Here is a 26,672-nt window from a genome sequence, read left to right as displayed (position 1 = left end):
ATGCCACTCTACTCTGCAACATTTCAATCTACACCACTGCCCTCAAATCCACTCTACTCTAAACTACTGCACTCTACGCCAGTGCACTAAACACCACTTTACTGAAAACCAATGCACTCTTCGCCAGCTACTCTGCAGCACTGCACTCTATGCCTCTAAACCCTGCTCTGCAACATTCTACACTACTGCTCACTATGCTACTGCACACTATGCCACTGCACGTTAAGCCACTCTATTTTACTCTGCACCACTGTACTCTATGCCACTGCTCTATTGCTCCACTCTAAACTGAGCCACTCTATTCTGTGCCACTCTACTCTACACTTTGCACCACTGCACTGTACTCTGCACCACTGCACTCTACACCACTGCAACTATACGCCGTGGCACTCTTGACACCCTTCTTTGCAAGACTGCACTCTCCGCCACTGAACTCAATGCTCCTCTACTGTGCACCACTGCATGCTAAGCCACTTTACACCATTGTGCTGTTTGTCACTTCACTCTACACTACTCTATTCTACTCTGCACCACTGTACTCTATACCACTGCAATGTACACCATTGCACTCTTCGTCACTGTACTCTCTACGCCACTCTATTCTACTCTGCACCAGTGTACTCTTCGCCACTGCTCTCTTCACCACTTTACTTTGCAGCACTCCACTGTGCACTACTCTACTGTACGCTGCTGCATTCTACGCCGCTGCATTCTACTCTGCACCCCTCAACTCTCCGGCACTCTACTGTTCTCTACGCAAATCCACTCTACATCACGCCACGCCACTCTAGTCTATTGTGCATCACTGCACTCCACGCTACTGCACTCTACTCTACTCTTCTCTACACCTCTGTACTCTACCCTCTGCCCTCTACCCTGCACCACTTCTCTCTACTCTAATGTACCCAGTGAATTGAGGTCACATCACCAGATGTTCGTAATCTTGCCGAGTTGTTATTCTGTGTCTATTAGGTGTTCTACAGTCAGAGAGTCTCTGTATCACAGGCGTTCTTGAGACACAACCTCAGTAATGCTGACCTTGTAAGTGGATCAGGTGGAAGCTACAGCTTTGGCCTCCCAATAGTTCTTCAGGAGGTTGTTGCAGTTAGTGAGACTCTTAACTCTGATAAGGCTCCTGGCCCAGATTGCCTGTTTTAAAAAATATATATATAATGGTTTTACAAAATGCTCAGGCGATAAGAGGGAGCTACCAAGTGTCAAGGAAAGCAGTAGGAGTGTCAAGGAAGCAGTAGTCTCAGGATGCTTGAGATTAGGGGATAAATGCTTGGAGGAAGAGGTGGGTTTTTTAACGTTTTCGAAAAGATGTAGTTGGAGGGTCGTTGTGGTGACGCAATGGGAGAGAATTCTTGGGGATAAGCCTCAATGGTGCCAAGTTCCCCAAACGGTTTCAGTTTAGACTGGAGCAGTGCAAGATAAAGGAACAAGGCTGATATTAGGCCTCTAGATGAATGACATGGAGTGAATACATTGGGGAGTTAGGCTGGGGTTGTATTGGGTGTCTAATGGTGAAATTGTATCAAGGTTGGACAAGTATACCAGGCCAAGCGCTAAAATTGTGATTGAGAAAGCAACAGGGTCGCAAGTTCCCCTGCCCTTAACAAGGCACAAATCATGGTTGTCCGGAAGCCAAAAAAGACTTCAGATACAGAGAGCCATATTGTGTTCTTTCAATGCGAAAACCAGAGATTAAAGTACTAAAGATTGTGATTTTACTTGGGCCAAGCCCTATCTGATGAAATACATTCACATTGGTCTGCCAGGGTTGGGTCATGGATGTACACTGAAAGTAAAGGAATAATATAATCCTTGCACGCACTCTACTTTGTATTTCTTTTGTAAGAACATGAAGAAAGAGTCATATCAGGTGCGTTATGGAATAGGTTTTATGTGGAATTAGACTTGAATTGATGGCTAGTTTGCCTTGAGGTTTTTCAAAGATAGAAGTTACATAAAATCCTGGTGTGGGTACAATTTAGACATCCATTAGATAAAGATAACATATGCCCTATGTTAGATCTGGCATCCTTGACAAACTTTTTCCTGACCTTTTGCCTTTTAACCTCCTATTTTTGACTTTTTGCTGTCTTCATTTTGCTGGCTTTAGGAATCTGGGCACTTTACCACTGCTAACCAGTCCTAAAGGGCCTGTGCTCTTCACTTAAAACATGGTAACATTGGTTTATTCACAACTGGTATATATGCTTTACCTAAAAGTCCCTAGTAAAGTGCATTACATGTGCACAGGGCCTGTAAATCAAATGCTACAAGTGGGCTTGTAGGACTGATTGGGCCACCCACTTAAGTAGCTCTTTAAACATGTTTCTGGCCGCCAGTGCAGAGCCTGTGTGTGTAGTTTTAAACTGCCATGTCAACCTTGTAAGTTAACCTACATGCCAGGCCCACACCTTCCTTTTCATTACATATAGGCCACCCCTAAGGTAGGCCGAGGACAGCCCATGGTAGGGCGCAGTGTATTTAAAAAGTAGGACATATACTTTTAGGTTTTACAAATCATGGTAGTGAAATACTCATAAATTCATGTTTCACTACTGAAATGCCTATCTCCTCCATGGGACAACAATGGGATTGCCTTATTACACCTTCTAAGTGTAATATCCAATTGGGAAGAGATGGGACTCTCAAATGTGGGGTCTCTTGAATCATAATTTAAAAACATAACTTATGGTAAACTTGCCTTTTAAATTGCAATTCTGAAAATGCCCCTTTTGGAAAGTTGGCATTTTCGTACTGTAACCATTTGGTGCATTCTGCCTGTGTCAGGAATACACGTCTGGGGTGGGCGACAGCTGTCTTCCTGCATTCCTTCTAGACAGCCACACACAAAGTAAGACTAGGTGTGACTGAGTGGCCATCTGCATGGTGATGGGTCAACCTGACCTGGGAGCTAACACACCTGAAATGGCTTTGTCCTGTCCCCACACAAAGGGATGCATACCCCCCCCCCCCCGTAGTGAGTCTTGAGCCAGGGCAGGAAAGAAAGGGACTCTGTGCACTTCAAAACTTCTCTTTTAAGTCTCCCCCACTTCTAAGGCCCAACTAGGTATAAGTACTGGACCTCTGACACCTCCATATCAGAACTCTTCTGGAACTGAAGACATTTTACCAGAAAGAAGGACTGCTGTGCTGCTGGAGGCACTTTCACTTTTATGAACTGCTTTGCTGTGTTGACCTGCTGCCTCTTGACTGGGAGTGAGAAGGACTGGGCCTGCATCTCTACATCCCAGAACCAAAGTATCTCCAAGGGCTTGCCTACAGTTTTCTGAAGTCTCAGGAAAATCAAATATTACTTTCTTTATTCTGCAACTAGCACCTGGACTCTGTCTGCTGTGAGTCCTGCTCTGCAAAGTGATGCCAATGCAGTCCAGGGCCCTTGGAAGTGAGTACCGAGTGCTGCAACTATGAAAATCCATGCATTGTCGACGTTGCGCCGATTGGAATCAGTGCATATCCCTCGCCACTGATGCATCACCGCTGCTGCACCAACCACGGACATAGCATCGCCAATTGTGCAACATATGTCCCATGTTTCTGATACATCTCCAACTTTGTGCGGCTCGGCGGCAACACATTGTTTTTTGCTGCTCGCACGGCCTACACCCCTGCTGTTCGTCAGCTATGCATTCCCCTGATTTTCATCGCATATTGAGTCTCAACACATCTTTGATTTTGCGCAGCTCTAAAATGAAGCATAGCCTACATCTGTGGGCTCAACAGCGACGCATCGCCTCCTTTGCTCCAAGCATCGCCTTCGACATCGACGCATCTAAAGAACTGTTCCTGTATCCGATCTGCACTCCATCGTGGTCATCCTGAACTTTTGGATTTGCCCCGGTCAATCGCTATCAGAAAGCTATTTGTTTTTAAGCACCACAAAAACATTATTTTTTTTAATTCATATTTTGACTTCTACTTATTAGATTTTTCTCGTTTTGGTCTTGTTTTGTTGATAAAAATAGAAGCTATTTTTCTAAACTGGTGTGGAGACTTTTTGATGTGTTTTCACTGTGTTACTCTTTAAAGTGTTGTACAACTACTTTACACATTGCCTCTTAAGGTAAGCCTGACTGGTCTGTGCCATGCTACCAGAAGGTGAGCACAGGTTTATTCAAAGTGTTTTAATGACTTTCCCTGACTAGGATTGTGGTTCATGCTTGAGCATGGTGCATACATATGGCACCCAAAAACTCAGTTTCTAACATCCATGTTTCCGTTCTGTGCCCATCATCACATTTTGGTTCGATCACCATTTGTGTTTAGTCTTTTGAAGTGCATATCATCAATGTTTCCAAGGACTATTGGTCACATGCCCACTTTATGCAAAGTCTTGGGTGTCTCTTACACATTCTGTCTTTCTGGATGTATGAATGTCTGTCTTTTCAGGTATGGCCGGCTGGGCTGCAAAGTCCTCCTTATCATGTGCGCCTCATCTTACTGAGGTGTTCGCCAGGCAGGTCTTACATCAACTGGGTCTTCCTCTTAGTTTCCACTATCAGGGATGCTTGTCACCCGCCTGACAGCCTAGTGATGGAAGGCCGTTACCTACTGTGGCCTAAGTGCCAATGGCCCTAATTAAAAGAGAAATAGTTATGATTGAGCGAAAGGTTGAAGATGTTTCTATATCCCCTTACCAGTCCTTTTGACACTCTAGTTATGCTGCGTTTGTTTCAGGTTTGTACCCGCGAAATGAGGCGCTTTAGCACAGCTATATGGGGCTTCAGTGCTAAAATAGTAGAGTGTGGCAGGATGGCATTGAGGTGCCCAGAGAGGAGCTGTGTGGGGCTTCAGTGCTAGAATGGTAGAGTGTGGCAGGATGGCATCGAGGTGCCCAGAGAGGAGCTGTGTGGGGCTTCAGTGCTAGAATGGTAGAGTGTGGCAGGATGGCATCGAGGTGCCCAGAGAGAAGCTATATGGGGATTCAGTGCTAGAATGGTAGAGGGTTGCACAATGGCATCGAGGTGCCCAGAGAGGAGCTGTGTGGGGCTTCAGTGCTAGAATAGTAGAGGGTTGCACGATGGAATCGAGGGGCCTAGATAGGAGCTGTGTGGGGCTTCAGTGCTAGAATAGTAGAGGGTTACACGATAGAATCGAGGTGCCTAGAGAGGAGCTGTGTGGGGCTTCAGTGCTAGAATGGTAGAGTGTGGCAGGATGGCATCGGGGTGCCCAGAGAGGAGCTGTGTGGGGCTTCAGTGCTAGAATAGTAGAGGGTTACACGATAGAATCGAGGTGCCTAGAGAGGAGCTGTGTGGGGCTTCAGTGCTAGAATGGTAGAGTGTGGCAGAATGGCATCGAGGTGCCCAGAGAGAAGCTGTGTGGGGCTTCAGTGCTAGAATAGAGGGTTGCACGATGGCATCGAGGGGTCTAGATAGGAGCTGTGTGGGGCTTCAGTGCTAGAATAGAGGGTTGCACGATGGCATCGAGGGGCCTAGATAGGAGCTGTGTGGGGCTTCAGTGCTAGAATAGTAGAGGATTGCAGGATGGCATCGAGGTGCCTTGATAGGAGCTGTGTGGGGCTTCAGTGCTAGAATAGTAGAGGGTTGCAGGATGGCATCGAGGTGCCTAGATAGGAGCTGTGTGGGGCTTCAGTGCTAGAATGGTAGAGTGTGGCAGGATGGCATTGAGGTGCCCAGAGAGGAGCTGTGTGGGGCTTCAGTGCTAGAATGGTAGAGTGTGGCAGGATGGCATCGAGGTGCCTAGAGAGGAGCTGTGCGGGACTTCAGTGCTAGAATAGTAGAGGGTTGCACGATGGCATCGAGGTGCCTAGATAGGAGCTGCGTGGAGCTTCAGTGCTAGAATAGAGGGTTGCACGATGGCATCAAGGGGCCTAGATAGGAGCTGTGTGGGGCTTCAGTGCTAGAATAGTAGAGGGTTGCAGGATGGCATCGAGGTGCCTAGATAGGAGCTGTGTGGGGCTTCAGTGCTAGAATAGTAGAGGGTTGCAGGATGGCATCGAGGTGCCTAGATAGGAGCTGTATGGAGCTTCAGTGCTAGAATAGAGGGTTGCACGATGGCATCGAGGGGCCTAGATAGGAGCTGTGTGGGGATTCAGTGCTAGAATAGTAGAGGGTTGCAGGATGGCATTGAGGTGCCTAGATAGGAGCTGTGTGGGGCTTCAGTGCTAGAATAGTAGAGGGTTGCAGGATGGCATCGAGGTGACTAGATAGGAGCTGTGTGGGGCTTCAGTGCTAGAATAGTAGAGGGTTGCACGATGGAATCGAGGGGCCTAGATAGGAGCTGTGTGGGGCTTCAGTGCTAGAATAGTAGAGGGTTGCAGGATGGCATCGAGGTGCCTAGATAGGAGCTGTGTGGGGCTTCAGTGCTAGAATGGTAGAGTGTGGCAGGATGGCATTGAGGTGCCCAGAGAGGAGCTGTGTGGGGCTTCAGTGCTAGAATAGTAGAGGGTTGCACGATGGAATCGAAGGGTCGAGATAGGAGCTGTGTGGGGCTTCAGTGCTAGTAGAGGGTTGCACGATGGAATCGAGGGGCCTAGATAGGAGCTGTGTGGGACTTCAGTGCTAGTAGAGGGTTGCACGATGGAATCGAGGGGCCTAGAGAGGAGCTGTGTGGGACTTCAGTGCTAGAATAGTAGAGGGTTGCACAATGGCATCGAGGTGCCTAGATAGGAGCTGTGTGGCGCTTCAGTCCTAGAATAGAGGGTTGCACGATGGCATCAAGGGGCCTAGATAGGAGCTGTGTGGGGCTTCAGTGCTAGAATAGTAGAGGGTTGCAGGATGGCATCGAGGTGCCTAGATAGGAGCTGTGTGGGGCTTCAGTGCTAGAATAGTAGAGGGTTGCAGGATGGCATCGAGGTGCCTAGATAGGAGCTGTATGGAGCTTCAGTGCTAGAATAGAGGGTTGCACGATGGCATCGAGGGGCCTAGAGAGGAGCTGTGTGGGGATTCAGTGCTAGAATAGTAGAGGGTTGCAGGATGGCATTGAGGTGCCTAGATAGGAGCTGTGTGGGGCTTCAGTGCTAGAATAGTAGAGGGTTGCAGGATGGCATCGAGGTGACTAGATAAGAGCTGTGTGGGGCTTCAGTGCTAGAATAGTAGAGGGTTGCACGATGGAATCGAGGGGCCTAGATAGGAGCTGTGTGGGGCTTCAGTGCTAGAATAGTAGAGGGTTGCATGATGGCATCGAGGTGCCTAGATAGGAGCTGTGTGGGGCTTCAGTGCTAGAATAGTAGAGGGTTGCACGATGGAATCGAAGGGTCGAGATAGGAGCTGTGTGGGGCTTCAGTGCTAGTAGAGGGTTGCACGATGGAATCGAGGGGCCTAGATAGGAGCTGTGTGGGACTTCAGTGCTAGTAGAGGGTTGCACGATGGAATCGAGGGGCCTAGATAGGAGCTGTGTGGGGCTTCAGTGCTAAAATAGCAGAGGGTTGCACAATGGACTCGAGGGGCCTAGAGAGGAGCTGTGTGGGGCTTCAGTGCTAGAATAGTAGAGGGTTGCACGATGGAATTGAGGGGCCTAGAGAGGAGCTGTGTGGGGCTTCAGTGCTAGAATAGTAGGGGGTTGCACGATGGAATCGAGGGGCCTAGAGAGGAGCTGTGTGGGGCTTCAGTGCTAGAATAGTAGAGGGTTGCACGATGGCATCGAGGGGCCTAGAGAGGAGCTGTGTGGGGCTTCAGTGCTAGAATAGTAGAGTGTGGCAGGATGGCATCGAGGTGCCTAGAGAGGAGCTGTGTGGAGCTTCAGTGCTAGAATAGTAGAGGGTTGCACGATGGACTCGAGGGGCCTAGAGAGGAGCTGTGTGGGGGCTTCAGTACTAGAATAGTAGAGGGTTGCAGGATGGCATCGAGGTGCCTAGATAGGAGCTGTGTGGTGCTTCAGTGCTAGAATAGTAGAGGGTTGCACGATGGAATTGAGGGGCCTAGAGAGGAGCTGTGTGGGGCTTCAGTGCTAGAATAGTAGAGTGTTGCAGGATGGCATTGTGGTGCCCAGAGAGGAGCTGTGTGGGGCTTCAGTGCTAGAATAGTAGAGGCTTGCACGATGGACTCGTGGGGCCTTGAGAGGAGCTGTGTGGGGCTTCAGTGCTAGAATAGTAGAGGGTTGCACGGTGGACTCGAGGGGCCTAGAGAGGAGCTGTGTGGGGCTTCAGTGCTAGAATAGTAGAGGGTTGCACGATGGACTCGTGGGGCCTTGAGAGGAGCTGTGTGGGGCTTCAGTGCTAGAATAGTAGAGGGTTGCACGATGGAATCGAGGTGCCCAGAGAGGAGCTGTGAGTTGGCCAAATAATGGGAGGAGGGATTTGATGGAACTTGGCTGAGCATGTTGTGGTCCTCAATAAAGGAACACCAGGCCGTGCTACATGGAAGGCCTTTGAGGGGGCCATATTGCTCGAACAGCAGGTTTGTGACAGAGCTGATGTGCATTGGCAGAGTTGTGGCATCATACCGCTAGCATAGCGTGGGAGGGAGCTATATTTGGAGCCCCGTTAAAGAACTGTGTGCACCGAGACTACAGAATTGTTGACATTCCTGACTTTAAGTTTCACCATAATAGAAGAGCTGTGTACTTTAGAGTTAGAAGTTTCGCTTTGCCAGCACGCGAAGGTTTACACAAGAAGATCCATAACACGGTGTATAGAGTTTGACAAAGATTAGCAAGTCCGACATTTAGAGCGGTTGCGTTTTTGTTTAAACCTTTGTGTGATTGTCTCCAATCTTTTATAATTTACAGGCGATATGACTGTTGCCCTAAGTTGGCGTGCAGACCAGGGACTTTTCAAGGCATAAGAAATAGTGGTCTAGTAGTTAAGAGCGGTCGTGTTAGATTGTGATTATCTGTTTGCTTCTGAAGAGGTGCCAAGAAACACACTGTATTTAAAAATTGTCAGAAAAAAAAGTATTACGCGGAGCCTTGGTGTCCCAAATTAGGGCATACAGGTTTTTTTGTTGTTGCAATTTTATAAAGCGCGGACCCGGCAAGGGCATCGGTGCGCTTTACATGATGAGCACACCGGTTGCATTACACAAGGTCAGTTTATTTATGTATTTTTGAGGCACGGGAGGTTAAATGGTCAGGCTAGTATCGCCGTATGTTGAACCGGCTCCGCGGATCCAAAGTCGGCATCTCTGACGCCACATCCTCTGGCGTGGATTCACCGGTTGGCCAACAGGTGATGCTGCAGGTTGGGTTCAGAGACAATGGCAGAGCTGACTTTATAGACCTCACTCACTGTCCTAATAGGACTGTACTGCAGGTCAGCATTAGGGTGCACTTAGGGAAGAGGTGTAGCGCCACGGCCAGGGCGACTGACTCGGACTCCGGAATCTGGGGATCACGGTTCGATCCCCGGCGCCAGATTAGCCCAGCACCACGTGACTCTGGGCAATAGCTTGCTTAATCTTCCCGACGGCCCCCAGCGCCTAGAGACCCTTACGGGTGATTGTTCGCACGCGTACGTTGGCTAGGTTTGATAGAGCCCGCTTTTCAGTGTGCACTCTGCCCCCTAACCTGTGGTTAATGATTGCCGGGCGAGATCAGATCTCCGTTGAACCGAGGCGTCTTTTCAAGCTTCGAACAGGTGAAGGCCGCGCCCCTGTCTGTGACGGGGTCAGCAGGGATAGCAAGCCCCTGCTGATTGAAGGAAGACGGTCGGAGCCAGGGCTTGTCAGGCCCATCAATCACGTCATTTTAAGTGAACGCTTTGGGAGGTGGGCTGGATGGGCCTGACGGTTATTAAACGCTCTGCCTGTCCGCCCATCCTGCTGAGCTGGTCTCCGTTCGCCGGGCAGAGTCCTGCTCTTAAAGCTCTCACCAGTCAGAGCCGAAGCACCTGTGGGTCCGATCGATAATCCATCGATCCCTTCAAGATGTCGGATGTCGAGCGCTGAGGTAACGAGTAGTCTCTTCCGCGACTGAGCGCGGGAAGGAGGCTCGTGGCGACAGGCCCGGTGTTTATCTCATGCTTATGTGAAGTTATGAATAGGGTTCCTGTCGTGGTCTGTCCATCCATGTGGTGTTTCATGTCCTTCCTTAGGTGGCGATAAAATAATTTTCACTCTGCACCTGTACTTTTTTTTATGGAGAGGGTGGCGTGGGATGGTATACCACCATTTGCTTTCGACCCAGAATAATACAAATATAAAGGGAGAAAGAACGGATGAAAAAGAACCTGAAAGAGTCAGATAAAAAGACAGGAAGTGTAGAGTGCTGGAGGAAAGAGGCATGAGATGGAATAAACTAGGCAGCCTTGATATTCCGTAACATCGACATTCAGGAGTGCCAGCGGTGGGCACCTATGAAAAGCTCAGGCCCTGTACTTACATACCTATCAGGTCACAAGCCTTTGGCAAATGTCATCCACCTGCCTGACCAATAAAATGATTCCAGAGATTGAAAAGGAGTCACCTGTTTTTTTAAAAACTATATGTATCACCCGCCATAAAAGTGTTCATTCCCCATTAACTTTATTGGGATCACCCTTCTAAACGCCTGACTTCACCCACACTTTTGATGCAACAGGTATGCACTTATGCCTACTACAATGCTGCATAACAGATCTTAAATGTTTATGCTTTTTAAGTGCTCTCATGTAAAGCTCTTAATGAAAGATTTGAGTCTTGTTTGCGCTGTTTAAAACAGCAGATACATAATTGGAGTTAGAGAGGATCTTGCCAGGTACTGGGGGATGAAGGGCAGGGTGGAACCGATCCTGACAAAGTCATTTTCAAATGCAGAAGCTACAGAATCAGTAGATGTCTGTTTAAGACGGTACTTTATTGAGCTAGAAAAACACGATATTTGTGTGTTTTTCACATAGCACTTGTCACAGGGTTAGGGATTTATGGCGTTGCAGATAGGAGAGGTTATTACTCACTTCTGTGGTACTCATTTTAACAATTTCAGTCGGGAATTGCAGGATACACGCTCATTTCTCTAGCAGGTGCATAAAACCTTTGAGCTAATAATTGTTCTACAAGGGCAAGCAGTTTTATTGTTAAATGGCGTGTAACTCTTTAAAGTATTTGTGGTTGCAGCAGACAGGCCAGCCCACTATGTTCCAGGAACACAGCTGCCCATCTGATCTTCCAACCTCAGAACTCAAACACATGGTCGATCTCATGAACACACACGAATCTCATCACCTTCTGCCCTCATCACTGCATTCCTGATGCTACTCATCTAAAAGGGAAAGTACCTGTTCCTTTGAGGAGAAGTTCAAAACTTTGAATGGGAGAGGAGGAGCGCGTCTCAGTAGCAAATAGATGCTCTGGGGTAGGGTTAGTGAATAGCTACACTTCTATATTTCTGTATTAAGCACTGTGCACTTCCGTCATACATTCACTGACATTATTCTAACTACAGTCTATCCAACCGAGATAGCACTCTATTTCTCTACAGTCTCTGCTCCCCACATGTCTGTGTCCACTTGACGACTATCCATGAGATAACATGCCTTGACACCTCTACGAGCACTAGCATTCCCTGCAACAGGCCTTTCCGTGTCCATTTAAAATTTCTTCTTCTTCACCCTCCACCTGATACTGTCACATCTTCCCTTCTTTCTGAATCCAACTAACCCATAACTTTTCTTCTTCCCATTCCTGACCCAAAGCCAAGACAAACAATTCTTCATCAGAATATCCTCACTTTTAACAGCTCAGAAGACTTTCCTGTCACTGAATGTGACCTAGTTTTGTCTTAACTGTCCAGAATGAAATCCTTCACAACTGTGCACAATTGAGCAACTGTTGTCACAGTAAGTGGGTAGGTGTACCGCTGAGTTGCTGACTCCTTAAGATGGAAGGTGTATCTGCTGTACACTATCCTTATACCCAAGGAGCACTCGGGTAGCATGTCCGTGGATATTACATCAAGGATGGAACTATACCCTACGTCATGATTCATGCTGTATGTTCCACTCTCACTGATTTCTTAAAGTGTCTATACTAGACAGCAGTTGTTAAAGTGTAGGGATTTTGTTTGTCCTGATGAATGCCCTTGACATTGGCAGACTATGTTTTTGGACAGAAGCATGTCGAGACTATTGGATTGTATTGAATTGAATTGCATTTATATATCGCTTACTACCCCTGATGGGGCGTCAAAGCGCTTTTTCGGCGAGTAGCACGCTACTCAGGAACCCAAGAAGGATTAGTGTTGAATTAGTATAGCGAAATATGAAAGTAATTTGAGTGGTGGATAAGTTAGTCATTTATTTGGATTCAGAAGGATAGCAGAGGGATAGAAGAGGGGAAAAAGGTTTGCATTTATATAGCGCTTGCTACCCCTGATGGGGTGTTGAAGTACTTTTTATTTTTTACGAGCAGCACGCTACTCCGGAACCCATTAAGGATTAGTGGTGAATTAGTATAGTGAAATATGAAAGTAATTTGAGTGGTGGATATTAGTCAGTTATTTGGATTCAGAAGGATAGCGGAGGGATAGAAGAGGGAAAAAAGGTTTGCTTTTATATGGCGCGTGTTACCCCTAATGGGGTGTCGAATCACTTTCTCAGTGAGTAGCACGCTACTCCGGCACCCATAAGGATGAGTGGTGAATTAGTATAGCGAAATATGAAAGTAATTTGAGTGGTGGATAAGTTAGTCATTTATTTAGATTCAGAAGGATAGCAGAGGGATAGAAGAGGGGAAAAAGGTTTGTATTTATATAGCGCTTGCTACCCCTGATGGGGTGTTGAAGTACTTTTTATTTTTTACGAGCAGCACGCTACTCCGGAACCCATTAAGGATTAGTGGTGAATTAGTATAGTGAAATTTGAAAGTAATCTGAGTGGTGGATATTAGTCAGTTATTTGGATTCAGAAGGATAGCGGAGGGATAGAAGAGGGAAAAAAGGTTTGCATTTATATGGCGCGTGTTACCCCTAATGGGGTGTCGAATCACTTTCTTAGTGAGTAGCACGCTACTCCGGAACCCATAAGGATGAGTGGTGAATTAGTATAGTGAAATATGAAAGTAATTTGAGTGGTGGATATTATTCAGTTATTTGGATTGAGAAGGATAGAGGAGGGAAAACGGTTTGCATTTATATAGAGCTCGTTACCCCTGTTGGGGTGTTGAAGTGCTTTTTTGGCGAGTAGCATGCTACTCCGGAACCCATTAAAGGATTAGTGTTGAATTAGTATAGTGAAATATGAAAGTAATTTGAGTGGTGGATGATATGTTAGTCGGTTATTTGGATTGAGATGGGTAGCAGAGGGATAGAAGTGGGAAAGAGGTTTGTGTGTGTATATATATATATATATATCTCACACTTGTAGTCTCCAAAGAATCCGTATCCACGAAATAAGGAAACCACGCATATCCAAGTATATATATGATCAAGGGCACTCAGTGCTCGAAACGCGTCGCAGAGGGAGTTAAATGAAATAAAATCTTCCTGCCTGAGCCGTGAGGGTCCGTTTCTCCTTTTTTCACGAGTGGAAGCAGAAACTTCGTGAGAGTGTGGAGACTGTACTATATATATATATATATATATATATATATATATATATATATATATATATATATATATATATATATATATATATATATAGCTTGTTAGCCCTGATGGAGACTATAGACATTGCAGGGTCCTAAAATCCCCTGTATGTCTCTCTTTTGGTTTTCACTCTTGTGACAGAAAAATGATAATGAAGTACATTGCACACATCTTCCACCCTGTTATTTTCATTTAGTTGACCTCTCATATGAGGCACCATCTTCACCTCTGAGAACATCCTCTTTACTATACGTCTTCTAGTATATATGCCTGGTCATTCTGCTAAAAGCTCACTGTGGACACAGATCCACAGTTAAGTGATGTAGTTTGCCACATACTGTAGGTGGAAGTCCATTGTCCCTTCCTTCAAAAGAGATTATTTTTGTCTAAGGGAGACATTGCATATTACTCATACTTTGACCTGTCAACGGATTAATCTGAAGGATTTAAAAAATTCCCATTTGTCTAGGGTAGTGTCTGGAGGCATGCCAATTATATCTGAGCATTAGGGTCACCGGTTGTTATAGGCCGAGCAGGCTATGTGATAAACAGCTTTGGGTCCCTGAGATGGTGGTCTCTGAAGGATATCTTTTGTTTAAAGACTAGCTTGGGGTGTCTAAATGGCATGCACTACAAAGCAGCAGCAATGTCATTTATCCATAGGTTCATGCTTACCTTTGTCTCTAGATCTGTGATTAATGTCCAGCTTCAGACTGGCAGCAAGAGGTTAAAAGACATACAGTTTCCCTTAAAGGAACAGATGTTTCTTAAAATGTGCATAAAAATGTGCGTCTGAGCTTGCTCGGCTGAAGCCTAGTTTCATACACAATACTGATAGGGAAACCCTGTTGTCTATAAAGCTTCTTGGCTACTTTTCTGAAGAATATCTGTGATTTTCAATCAATCCACATAGTTTGGTTGATTATTACACCCTACATTTTTAGTAGAGAAATACGTCCATTAGGTCAGCAATTCCATTTGCAAAGTTGTATTTCAATGAGGATTTTTTTTTGTATGCAATAACCCCCTTACTTCTAATGTTCTTAATCTGATTTTATTATGTCTTCTTTGTTTTATTTTCTTTCTAGTGGTCCGTTTGGTATGTCTCACATGTGCCAACAATCCTTATGCAGGTTGAAAACACCGGATTGTTTTAAAATCAAAATAATGCTATTTTAGCTTTCTCCCTCTTAAAAAGTCCTCTTCTCCAGGCAATGTAATGGGGTAAATTAATTCCCCCATTTTATCCTCCAAATCTCCCTCTGAGGTGTTTCCAAAGGGCAGCATCCAGTTAATTAGCTTTATCTCGACAAAGAAATATAAAAAAAAGCAATAATAACACAGCTGAGACAAGAATAGAATAAAATCCAATAAAACTGAAGTAAAATTTGGGCAACTTGGTGCTCTGTGGCAGATACAGCAAGTTCATCTGGACGAAATATAAAAACCAAAAGCATAGTGCAATAGTACATTGTAGATTAATGCACATAAATTCAATTCAAGATAATCATACAATATTTAAGTACTAATGTAATTTTGTAATGTTGACTTAATGTTCATTCACTGTCTTATGGCCCACATCCATCCCAAGAACTTTGCTACAGAACATAAAATTGGGAGGCTAGAGTCTGTCATAACATTTCTCCATGCTACAATGTAGCTTCTAGTCCCCAGTAGTCTGGATATAGGTGAGAGGCATTTTATTCAGGAGTTTATGTGAGCCAGAAAGTCAAACCAGACATGGGGAATGGTTTCCTCACTAGATGGCCAATGAGTACATGTATCATCCCTATCAGAATTCCAGTTTTTAGTAAATCTTTAATTCGGAGGGATTCCACCCAGAATTGAAAATACAATTTCCTATCAAGGGGGACGGATATAATGTTCCAATATGGCTCTATAAAACAACTGGATTTAAATTCCATAAACCTTCCCCTCAAGGATGAACTTGCCTCAGCAGCAAAATGTACTTGCCAACACTGCTCTTTCAAGATAGCGGCGGCAGTCATTCGAGACAGAAGCACACCTTTTGCAAACCAGTCTTCATTCTGTTCCAATAGAAACAGTCCAGGCTGAACTTCCAGTCTAGGTCCCCTCCACATTGGAACACTAGCAACCCTAGGCCTGCTTCAACCTACTTCAGCCTCATCATAGAGGTATAGCTTGAGCTATATAGCACAGTGAATACGGGCCCAAATCTGAGCATACCCGTCTCACTTAGGGAGTCTGCTGCAAAAACAACAAGGTGATGGGAGTTATACCTGAATTTCTTTCGACCACTGGATTTCGCTCATAGCCACATTACAGACCATTTTGTTTTTGCCCACTCTGCAATTAGAAACAAACCAGCCCGAACTGTCAAGCTTCTGCTCACTGTGCCACTGGATCTAAGCTGCAGATGTCTGAAGAGGCCCAAATAGACTAAAACTTGCCTTGGTTTGCTTGTGTTCTAGTTCAGAGAGTAACTGACTTGGCATTTCTGACTGGACTGTTCCTACTGGAGCAAGACCAGGGATGATTTGTATATGGCTGGGTCTAATCTGAGGTGACATGGTGGGCAAAAAAACAATCGACTGTGATGCTGCCCGAGTAATTGTCAGTGTCTGAGATTAGTTCAAGCATTCAATCCATTACATTTATTTTTACTTCAATACAATGCCTTAAGTGTAAAGGGTATGCCTGGAAGTGGCTCTTGTCTACTGTGCCATTGGAACCAAGTTTCTCCCAAGTGAAGACGTCCAAATAGGCCGAAACTGGTCTTGGGTTGCTTGTGATCTGGTTCACAGAGAACCTGGCTTGGCAGTTTGGGCTGGACTGATCCAGTTGGAGCCAAACCAAGGTTGATTTGTACGTGACTAAGTGTTATCTGAGGAGGCATGGTCGGCAAAAAAACAATGGACTGGGAAGCAGCCCATAGTAATTATCAGTGTCTGAGATTAATTCAAGCATTCCACCCATCACTTTTTTGTTTACTTCAGTGGGATGCTCTAAGTGTGTAAGGTATGGTCGTGGATCTCGTGCGACTAGGCCACTGGAACCTAGCTACACCAGACTGAAGATGCCCACATAGACTGAAACTGGTCTTGGATTGCTTGTGTTCCTGTTCATTGAGGACCTGGCTTGGCAGTTTGGGCTGGTCTGTTCCCATTGTATCAGTGCCAAGACTGATTTGGATATGCCTGGGTCCAATCTGAGCTGCATGTGGTCAAAACAACAATGGACTTGGATGCAAACTCAAGTAATTACCAGTGGCTGAAATTAATTCTAGCACTCCACTCATATCCTTTTTGATTACTTCATTGCAATGGCCTAAGTGTGAGCACCAAGTAAGTACCAGTGGCTGAGTTTAATTGAAGCATTCTACCTACCACCTTTTTGTTTACTTAATTGAGCTGCCCTGAGTGTGAAGTATATGCCCAGACATTGGCCCCGTGCTCACTGTACCAGTGGAACCAAGCTGTGCCAAACTGAAGAGCTCCACATGGACTGAAACTGTCCATGGGTTACTTGTGTTCTGGTTCACAGAGGATCTGGATTGGCAGTCTGGGCAGAGCTGTTCCTATCGGAGCAGGACCTAGTATGATTTGCGTATAGCTGAGTCTAATCTTGGCAGCATGTTGGGCAAAAAGCGATGGATTAGGACGCAGCCCTGACTAATTACCAGGGACTGATATTAATTCATGCATTCCAGCCAACACTTTTTTTGTTTACTTAGGTGCAAATTACAGACCTGTTCTCAAAATACAGTTGGATTCTCTTTTATTCTTCCATAGACTAAGATATCACCCTAGAATGCCATGTGTTTTTTCTCTTATTCTGTGCCTTCCTCCGCTGCCCGTGCACCTCTCTCTGCTTCCTTCTACCTGCTGTTCTCCGTTCTGCCTTTTGTCCCGTTCTGCCCTGTTTTCTGCTTTCTTCCCCGCTCTGCCCTGTTTTCTGCCTTCTGCCTTTCTGACTCGTTTTCTGCCTTCTGCCTCTACCTCATTTTGCCCCCTCTCTGTATTTTTTCCACACTGCTCGTGCCCGCTGCTGTCCCTGTACACCCCCGCCGCTGCTGGTTTCCCGCCTCCCGCTTTCCCGCCGTGCTTCCTGCCCCCTTCCCTACTTAATGGCGGCCGCGCCAATGGCGCCCTAAAGGCAAGCCTGTCTGCGCCCGTCCTCGACCCGACCGCGGCCTTCGCCAAACAAATTAAACCTATGAAATGGACCAGATATCTAAAATGTATCCCTCCTGATGAGCTTGAGTTCAAACTCCAAGCTCAACTGCTCCTCACTCATCACTCACAAAATACAAATGTGCTTGCTGATCATTTTAATAAAGCTGTCACGGATGTCCTAGACCAATTGGCCCCTCCTAAACTTAAAATTCTAAGAAACATCCCTTCCAAATCATGGTTTAACCTAGAACTTAACAACGAAAGACGCTCATTAAGACTGATGGAAAGAACCTGGAGACAGCATCCCTCCCACTCAAACCTGACACTCCTCAGATCAGCTAGATCTACATACATAACACACATTATCAATGAAAAGGCATCCTTCTTCCATACACAATTCGATCGGGCCAAAAACAGACCTAGAGAACTGTTCAACATTATCCATCACCAAATCTCCTCAGCTCCGCCTAACCCAACAGCCTCAACCGCTAGATGTGAAGAAATTGCCCTCTTCTTCTCTGAAAAAATCGCCAAAATAGATCAATCCTTCCTCTCAACGCAGATCCCAACCAACCCCCTACTTACTCCTGACATCACCCCTAAATCACACACCACACTCCTGACACCCCCTGGTCCCCCCTCATACTCACCCGCTTTCTCACTTCACCCTAACCCCTCATTACATATTCCTTCTCCTATTACCTCCCTGAACTACCCCCACACCTTCCCACCACTACTCCTCTCGTACCAACCACCAAAACTCACGACCAAAAAACAATGCCTCCTGGCATAATTTCCTCCCTGTAACTGAGCACGAAGTCCACAGCATCATTACTAAACTAAAACCGTCCTCCCATACCAAAGACCCTCTCCCTTCTAACCTTGTCCAAGACCTAAGGCACATCATTGTCCCATCCTGGACCACAATCATCAATACCTCTCTTGCTACTGGAAGTGTCCCTAGCTCCCTTCAACTTGGTCAAATCTCCCCCATTATTAAAAACACTAATGCTGATCCTAATGACTTAATTAATCTCCGCCCATCACTAACCTCCCCCTTCTTTCTAAAGCCCTCGAAAAATGTGTCTTGCTCCAATTAGACAAACACATTGAAAAATAAAATTCAACCTTCTGGACCCCTTATAATCAGGCTTCAGAAAAGCCTGCAGCACTGAAACTGCCATACTAAACATTGTTGACGACATCCACAACTCCCTTGATAATGGTGAGACATGTCTACTTATCCTCCTTGATCTCTCCGCAGCTTTTGACACTGTTAACCACTCTGCCCTACTTAATGTGCTCAAAGATCATTTTGGCCTCAATGGTACTACCCACAAATGGTTCGTCTCCTATCTTCAACATCGGACCCAGCAAATTAAAATTCAAGACTGTCTATCTAACCCCAGTCCGGTCTCCCTAGGAGTCCCCCAGGGATCTATTCTCTCACTCTCTCTCTTTAACCTCTTTATGGAACCCCTCACCCTCATTCTAAAACAAGCTGGTATGAACTACTACCTTTATGCCGATGACACCCAACTCTACTATAAGATCAAAACCCACGCTGACATCATACACCTTAATAACACCCTCAATAAAATCCAATCCTGGTTTCACCTTAATCATCTCAAACTCAACCCCCTAAAAACTGAAATCATTCTCTTCTCCCCTAAAAACAACCCTCCCCCCATTCAAACCTGGATCTCTGACCTCAATGCCCTCAACTGCTCTCTCTCCTTGTCCAACTCAGTAAAATCTCTTGGTATCTCCATTGATAACAGTCTTAACCTCAATGTCCACATCAAAAATTTGGCTAAAGGAGCCCTCTTCACTCTCTGTCATCTCAAGAAAATCAAACCCTTTCTCCCAAATGAAAATTTAAAATTAGTAGTTAAATCCCTGGTCCTTTCGCAAATTGATTACAGCAATGCCATCCTCACCGGAATCCCCATGGTCCACCTAGCTCCACTCAAATTTGTACTCAACCTTGCAGCCAGGCTCATCATCGACTGCAAACGGTTCAACCACATTTCCCCAGCCCTCAAAACTCTTAAATGGCTCCCCATCGAAGGCAGATCCGCCTACAAAAACACATGCATCACACACAAAGTCCTCCATCAAAATGCACCACCATACCTCGCCAATAAACTCTGCAAAGCGGGCAGCACACGACCTCTGAGAAGCACTAACGCTCTCCTCCTTGTCCCACCCCTGCTAAAAAAGAAATCTACACAATCCCACTCCTTCTCCGGAAATGCCCCTTACATCTGGAATGCCCTCCCCAAAGACCTACGATGCAACCCCTCCCACACCAGCTTTAAAAAAGACCTCAAAATGCACCTCCTCAATAAATATTGGGGGTCTTTACCTGTGCCTTAAATTCGATCTTCCATATCTTATATGTATTCAACTCTTTACACTATCTGTTTACATGATATGTATAATCTCAAGCCGTTCTCTCTCTGTTTTACCGTAACTATCTCAGTCATGTAAAGCGCTCTGATGTTTTGTTATTCCATGATGCTGTAATTTGTTTCTTACCGTAACTAGCTCTATCATGTAAAGCGCTCTGATACCTCCGGGTCCAGCCAGCGCTATATAAAAGGTCTACAATAAATAAATAAATAAATGTGTGTACAACATTCTGAAATTACTATAGCACAAAATGCCCATCCCCCCTGGCAGTGAGGAAAAGTTCAAGGGCTACTTGACTTTGCATGAAGATGGTCTAGTGGGCATCTAGCTGGGCAGATATCAGTTTTAAAGAAATGGCTGTGGCGTTGGTAATTTACTCAAGTAATTTAGCATTCTGTCTCGTTTTGCAGAAAGGCTGCCTCACATCATAACTTGGAAACAAAATGGAGAAAAATATTTTTGTCTCAGACAACTCATGGTGTCTTCAGAGTCACTGAAGGGATGCTTGGGAGAGTGTCTGATAGCAAGGACCACATATCCAGGGTAACGATCCCCATTCCGTTCTTGTGGTAACCAGGGAAAAGCATCCTTGCTGAAAAAAATGGTGATACTTGTCTTGAAAATGACGCTTAAGAAACAGTTTAGCAGTGGGAAAGCAGTTTTCAAAGGCGAAAACATAGTCAGGTATAGTTACTTGGAAAAAGATGTTCACAAAACTGCCCATGCTCTGAGTAAGCAAGATGAATAGTATCTGACAAGAAGAAGCTTTGGGGTAGAGAAAGCTTCCATATCATGTGTAGATTGGGGGGAGGTGCCAGACGCTCAAGCAGGCGGTGCCCATAGTAGAACATATCAAGGCAGGATTAGTTTTTGAAGAGGGGAACTAGGATCAAAGGCACCGCACTATTCCCCCCCAGTTGTCAGTGGCCAAGTGAGCAAATCAGGCAGGAAGAAGGATTTATGATTTGACGATGTTCCAACAACACTATGTAGGAGTTGTTCTGGTACATTGACAGGCGCAGTGCTGTTTGGCTTTTCATTGGCGCCCGTTCTGATTCTATGAGGTGTTCCACAAGAAGTCAGAGAACGAGGGCAGTAGGAAAGAGTGCGGCTAGATCTACAGGGGAATCCAATGCGATAGACTGGTTGTTCTCGGACGGAAGTGATAACGAGAAATGGTGGGTGCCTGGCTGTACGGGTGCAGGAAAGTAGCAGCGGAACCACCTTAGGGGATGGACTAATTCCCATCAGGAGCAAATGGTGTAGGCTGGCATTGGATGTCCAGTCTGGTTGCAGAAGAGGTAGAGGCAGGAGTAGATCCAGCAGTTGGCTGAAGTTTGGGGACTGGTGCAGGTGTGTAGATGGGCACTAGTGGGCAGATGTCCGGTGATGGTGCTGAAAACATGCGCTGAGGGGAATGGAACAACATTGGCAATTCACAGCATTTACCAGCTGTGCTTGTGATGAGTATCATAAGATATAGTCCCCTTCTCCAGGGCAGGAAGGTGGAGTTCCTCCGGTGCACTTTGACCGAGAGCCAGATTAACTGCTGGAGAGTGTGGTAGACCTCGGAGGGGCAATCAGGTAAATCAGCTTAAACCTGAGAGCAGAATTTTAGAGACAGCGAATATTGGAGAACTGCATCAACATTCAATTGCAAGCCTAATTGAGCAGCAGAACGGGTGGATTTGAAGATTTCATTATAGGCCGTCCCATAACTACCTCATACGTGCTGAGATTAGTCCTTTGAGTTGGACTGCATCTGATTGAGCACAAATCTTACAGTAAGGCATAAGGTCGTTTTAATTGGGTCTCTGAATTTTTTTTGGATAATATATTCACATGTGGTATATAATGGCGCTCAGCTTTCCCTGTTGAGTCAGGTGATAGACACAGTGGAAATATTGCTCGATCCCTAAAGCTTCGCAGATCGCCTGATCTACAGCTGAAATGAAGTGTGTTTCTCGGTCACTTGAAAGGTGCTTCAGAATACCGAAATGTGTCATGATCTCCCTGGGTAGGCACTTAGCATCTGCTCTTGCACATGGATATACTTCAACCCACCTAGAAAACAGACACAACATCATAGGTACATGAAAATAAGAAGTATGTTTTGACATTTGGATGAAATCCATCTCTAGAGGGATGAAGAGGCCCTAAGAAGGTAGGTGGGCAACGTAGGCGGTCTTGATTCCATTGTCAATATTATGGCTGATGACACAAAAGTGGCAATAATATTTGGGCGAGAGAAGGAAAGAAGGGTGCATAGTAATGGGTTGCAGTGGCATGAATCATACTGTCCAAACATGGATAGGTCCACGATACAACCGTTTGCAGTTGGGGAGCAGGAATTTCAGTGTTCATGCTGTCTGCTCACACTCCTTCTTGGTCTCTTGTACAATACCTTTTTTTCCATTATTATTCGACTTGCTCCTGTAACAGAGAGGATCTCCTAAAATGGGGACAGGAAACAAATCGATCTGTACAACATACATAGCAGCTTCATTGCTCAAGGATGAAGGAGCTTCCTTAGTGGCAGAAACAGAAGGGAAATGTCCCCGAGAAACTACAAAATTGGAATTTAGGTTGACAGCAAGTTTGATGACTGCAATCTCAAGTGAAAGAAGCTAAGGGGCCCATTAGGATGGCGGGCGGACTTTAGTCCGCCACCCTAACGGTGCTGGGACCGGCTGCCAGTGGTGCGGCGGTCCCACACCTGCAATTAGGATGCCACCGCGGGGGTGGCATCCTCCATACAGCACCGCCCGCCACAATGCTGGGAATGCACTGTGTGCATTGTCATGCTCAAGGTAACAGGCACCACGAGGTGCCTGCCACCATGTCCATGACAATGCAGGGGGGTACCGGTACCCCCCCCTGTGCACCCCCCAACCCCCGAACACCCTGGGGGCCCGCAACGGGCCCCCAAAGACAAAACCGCCTGTCTTTTCCATGGCGGAGTCTCCGCCATGGAAAGGCAGTTCACCGCCATGATGATAATATGGATGGCGGTGCCACCATATTTCTGGGCTTTTCCGCCCGGTAGGCAATCGGGCGGATTGCCTACCGGCAGAAAACCGGCGGACGGTCTTCCCCTCCGCCGGGGTCCCCCCCCGCCATCGTAATGTGGCGGGTAGGAAAAGTCATGCGGGCGGTGGATTATAGCGGGCGGATTGCCAACGCCATGCGGGCGGTGGCGATTCGCCCGCTATCGTAATGACCCCCTTAGTGTTCAGGTGATTATTTACATTTAAGGAATTTTTTACAGGGATGCATGCGGGCGGAGGTTTCAATCCCCCCTGCATCCAGAGAAGCCCAAAGTCCTGTGCGACTCCGAAAGCATACTGTGAGTCTCTGAATACAGAGTTTTTCTCAGCAAGGATACAAGCTCTGGTGAGGGTAACAAGCTTAGCAATGAGGACAGATCTTACACTGGGTAGGTGGCAGTTCTCGACTGCCTGATATATAGTACACTATATCCAGTTACTGGATGTTGTAATTTATGAATGGAATCAATTAATTCTGTCTATAGATGTCAGTTTCTCACAGAGATCTCATGACCTAAATATCGTACATAGGGTAGGCAAAATTGCAGTTTTCTTTCTAAACCTTGTGTCTTTTCCTAGCCAATTGTGTAGGTGTTAGATGGAGTCACCTTTGCATTGGTCTAAAGTAACAGAGGGCAAGGAGAAGAGGATCAAAATATTTGCCCATTGTGGAATTTCCGGGAAAGACCAAGGTGTCTAAATCCTTCTTTAAAGCCTCGGAAAAGAGTAATAGATTCTTTAAAGCCTTGAGAAATCCTCTTACATGTCAGTTGTATTAAATCCCATATCAATCCGCGCCGTAACACCTTGTCTGATAAGATCTGCAATGACTGGCCGAATTCCTTCTCAGCTTCATGCATTAAGATGATACTGTGGAATATGCGGTAACCTTTTTATAGGTTTTATTTTTATCTTTACAGGGTTGATAGAAAAATGAACCACCTGCCATTAGCTCCTGTGGGCAAAAAGGTGGAAGGCACTCATGCAAACAATTCTGACAGGTCTTTAGACATTTTATAATTATAAAGGGGGGGGGGGGTTGACAGTCAGTTTTGCTGAACCGGGCAAGGACATCATCTTCATCTGCATGATTCAGAATTGACCCAGATCTCTTGACCGGCGGTGAATATATGATTTATTCAGCATTCCGTCCATCATTGTTTGCGTAGCACTCAGAATTGAGGTAGGCTTCTTCTGGTTTGTAGAAAACCATGCATTTCAACTTATACAAAATATCACGACCCAACAGATGTGCAGAGGAAGCAGGGTTTAAAGGATAAGCATGTTTGTCTGGTATGGGACCAAGAGTGACAGAGTCCGGATTAGAAATGGGGCGTGGAACCTTTTTATTTAAAACACCAACTGTGTCTACGGACAAGCCCAGGAGAGGTAGTGAAGGACATTCACTAGTTTTTAGACTATTGGATTGCTCCAGTATCAATGTGATATTGGGTTTTCTGTTTATTTACTATCAACATAAGGACCTTTCTGATCTATAAGAGTTAAAATGTTCAGGGTACAAGCAGTACATGTCGGGTAGTCCTAGTATTCAGGGTGTGGATTTTGTATGATCTGGTTAAACTCCGGTAGTTCAGATTAACGAGGTGCATTTGAAACTCCATTAGGTCAATCCTTTTTTCAGTGTCTCAGTTGCCTACAAGCTAAACATGACCCTCCCACGCCAAGAGCTTCTCCTCTGCTGCTCCAGTTACACCTCCCAGCTTACCTTCCCCCTCGGCCCCTCAGTGTTCCCTTGGTGAAGGAGCTTTTCAACTCCCTTCACATTCTGTTGCATATTTTGTTATTTTAAAGACATCAGTTTTGATTCTATAGATTTTCTTGCATACCTAAGACACAACACTATGATTTGCTACATTTACTAGTTCAGCCAGCTTTTTACTTTGCTATCCAAAAAAAATTATAATCATGTGATTTCATACATTCAATGTTAATCCCTGCACAAAAGCATCATTTACAGCTTCCGAAGCCATCTTCGAAGGACAGACAATGCCCAAATACCTTGGAAACACATCCTTGTGCCGGTTTAAAGTAATCTGCTGGCGACTCAACTTTTTCCTGTTTACAGTTCAAGATCCTAGTCCACTATGTTATCACCAAGCACACTTTCACAAGCACACTTTTACAACTGTATTCATCAATAGCACCGTTTCCCGTGCATAGGGTCCTGTCTTGGCCATCTTCGCTTCTCAATTAATCGAATAATGATGCACATTAGCCCAGTTAGGTTTGCACACTTCAAGCACACTTTGCAATTCCTCACAGAACTGTGTAAGGTTTTCTCTAATGTTAGGCAATTGTTTCCTAATATTCCTCAAATCAATAGGTGCCCAGGGAACATGAACAGTAATTCTACTCCAGGGACCGGGGTATTCTCTCAAGGGCAGGAAAGTGTTTCTAGCTGACAAGGAGAAATTTTTGTAATCCATGTCCTAGATTGAGGACAGGCATCTAAACTCTTGTTTAGAATCCTAGTAGCCAGTCATTCCGTGGTTCTTTTTAAACTTTCTTGAGTGATAGTCGGGCTGCGCTCAAGGGGATCACTTCATTCACTGTCTTTTATACATTTTCTACAATGCAACAAGCAGAGGATAGAACATGTCGTTTAATATAAATCTCAAGATAGCTGCCAACAAGCAGGTTCCCGCTCTTCTCCTTGGAAGAATTCAAAAAGACCATGGTACAGGGATACAAGTAGGATACGGTAGAAAGCTGATTTCACAAAATCTTCAGTTTCTCGCTTGTCTGTGGCAATTTAATAATTAGGCTATGCTTACTCGACCAGTCAGGCTAAATGTGCAATGTGCAACACTGAAATAAAAGATGGCAGTACTTTTAAATGATAGTTAATGTGCAATAATGCAAAGGCTTTGTTAGTACTTTAAGCAAGTATAAAAACGGTTTCACAGGTCTTAAACAAATTATTTGAAACGGATTCTGCACTCACCAATCTCAAAGGCATGCCCTTTCACTCATAAGATGAAAGCTGTTCAATGTATTGACAGCTCACCCAGCACCATCTAGACGTAAGCATCAATCAGAATCAGATATAAAAACTGTGCACTTCCCACTATTAAGACAATGTTGTTATTTTCCAGTAATGCATAACTGGCCATCAAAATGCAGCTGTTTAAATCACACAATTCATTGGATAGCCTGAAATCCTCAGTAATCTTGCTGGATTGTACCACATGAGTCAGCTAGATTGATTATTCGGTTGGTTATATGGTGTTCCATTTACACAGTTCATTTATTATCTCTTTCAACTTAGTACATTTCATAAATGAATGGTTACACCTATTCAGTCTTCCTGATGAGTCACTAAATACCCTCTGAACGTCTCCATTAATTGATCTATGGTCAACATAATGTTATCCTTTTCCTCGGCCTTGGACTCAGAATTGATGGGAGGATCAGCGCCGGGATCCAAATTCATGACCAAATGTGCGTTTTGTGGCAATGTAGGATGGGAGCGCCTTTTACGTTGATATACTTTTTATTTACATTTCCTACCACTGAAACTCAACTTGGACCATAAAAACAA

General features: G+C 45.3%; 1 protein-coding gene across 3 annotated transcripts in view; it reads left to right on the top strand.

Annotated features, from left to right (window-relative positions):
- LOC146798685 (uncharacterized) overlaps window positions 1-26,672 on the top strand; it is a 415,733-nt gene that overhangs the window by 23,436 nt on the left and 365,625 nt on the right. Inside the window, exon 1 of one of the 3 annotated variants that reach the window (XM_085625982.1) lies at window positions 9,535-9,879. The exons of the other annotated variants lie outside the window; for them this stretch is intronic. The gene's annotated coding sequence lies outside the window, so the exon portion shown is untranslated. Of the gene's footprint in view, window positions 1-9,534; window positions 9,880-26,672 lie in introns of those variants that run through there. 3 annotated transcript variants of the gene reach the window in all.

The sequence above is a fragment of the Triturus cristatus genome, chromosome 9 (genome assembly GCF_964204655.1).
Source record: "Triturus cristatus chromosome 9, aTriCri1.1, whole genome shotgun sequence".
NCBI classification, from domain to species: domain Eukaryota; kingdom Metazoa; phylum Chordata; class Amphibia; order Caudata; family Salamandridae; genus Triturus; species Triturus cristatus.
The sequence above is the reverse complement of the archived record's forward strand: the minus strand, read 5'-3'. Positions and strand labels throughout refer to the sequence as shown.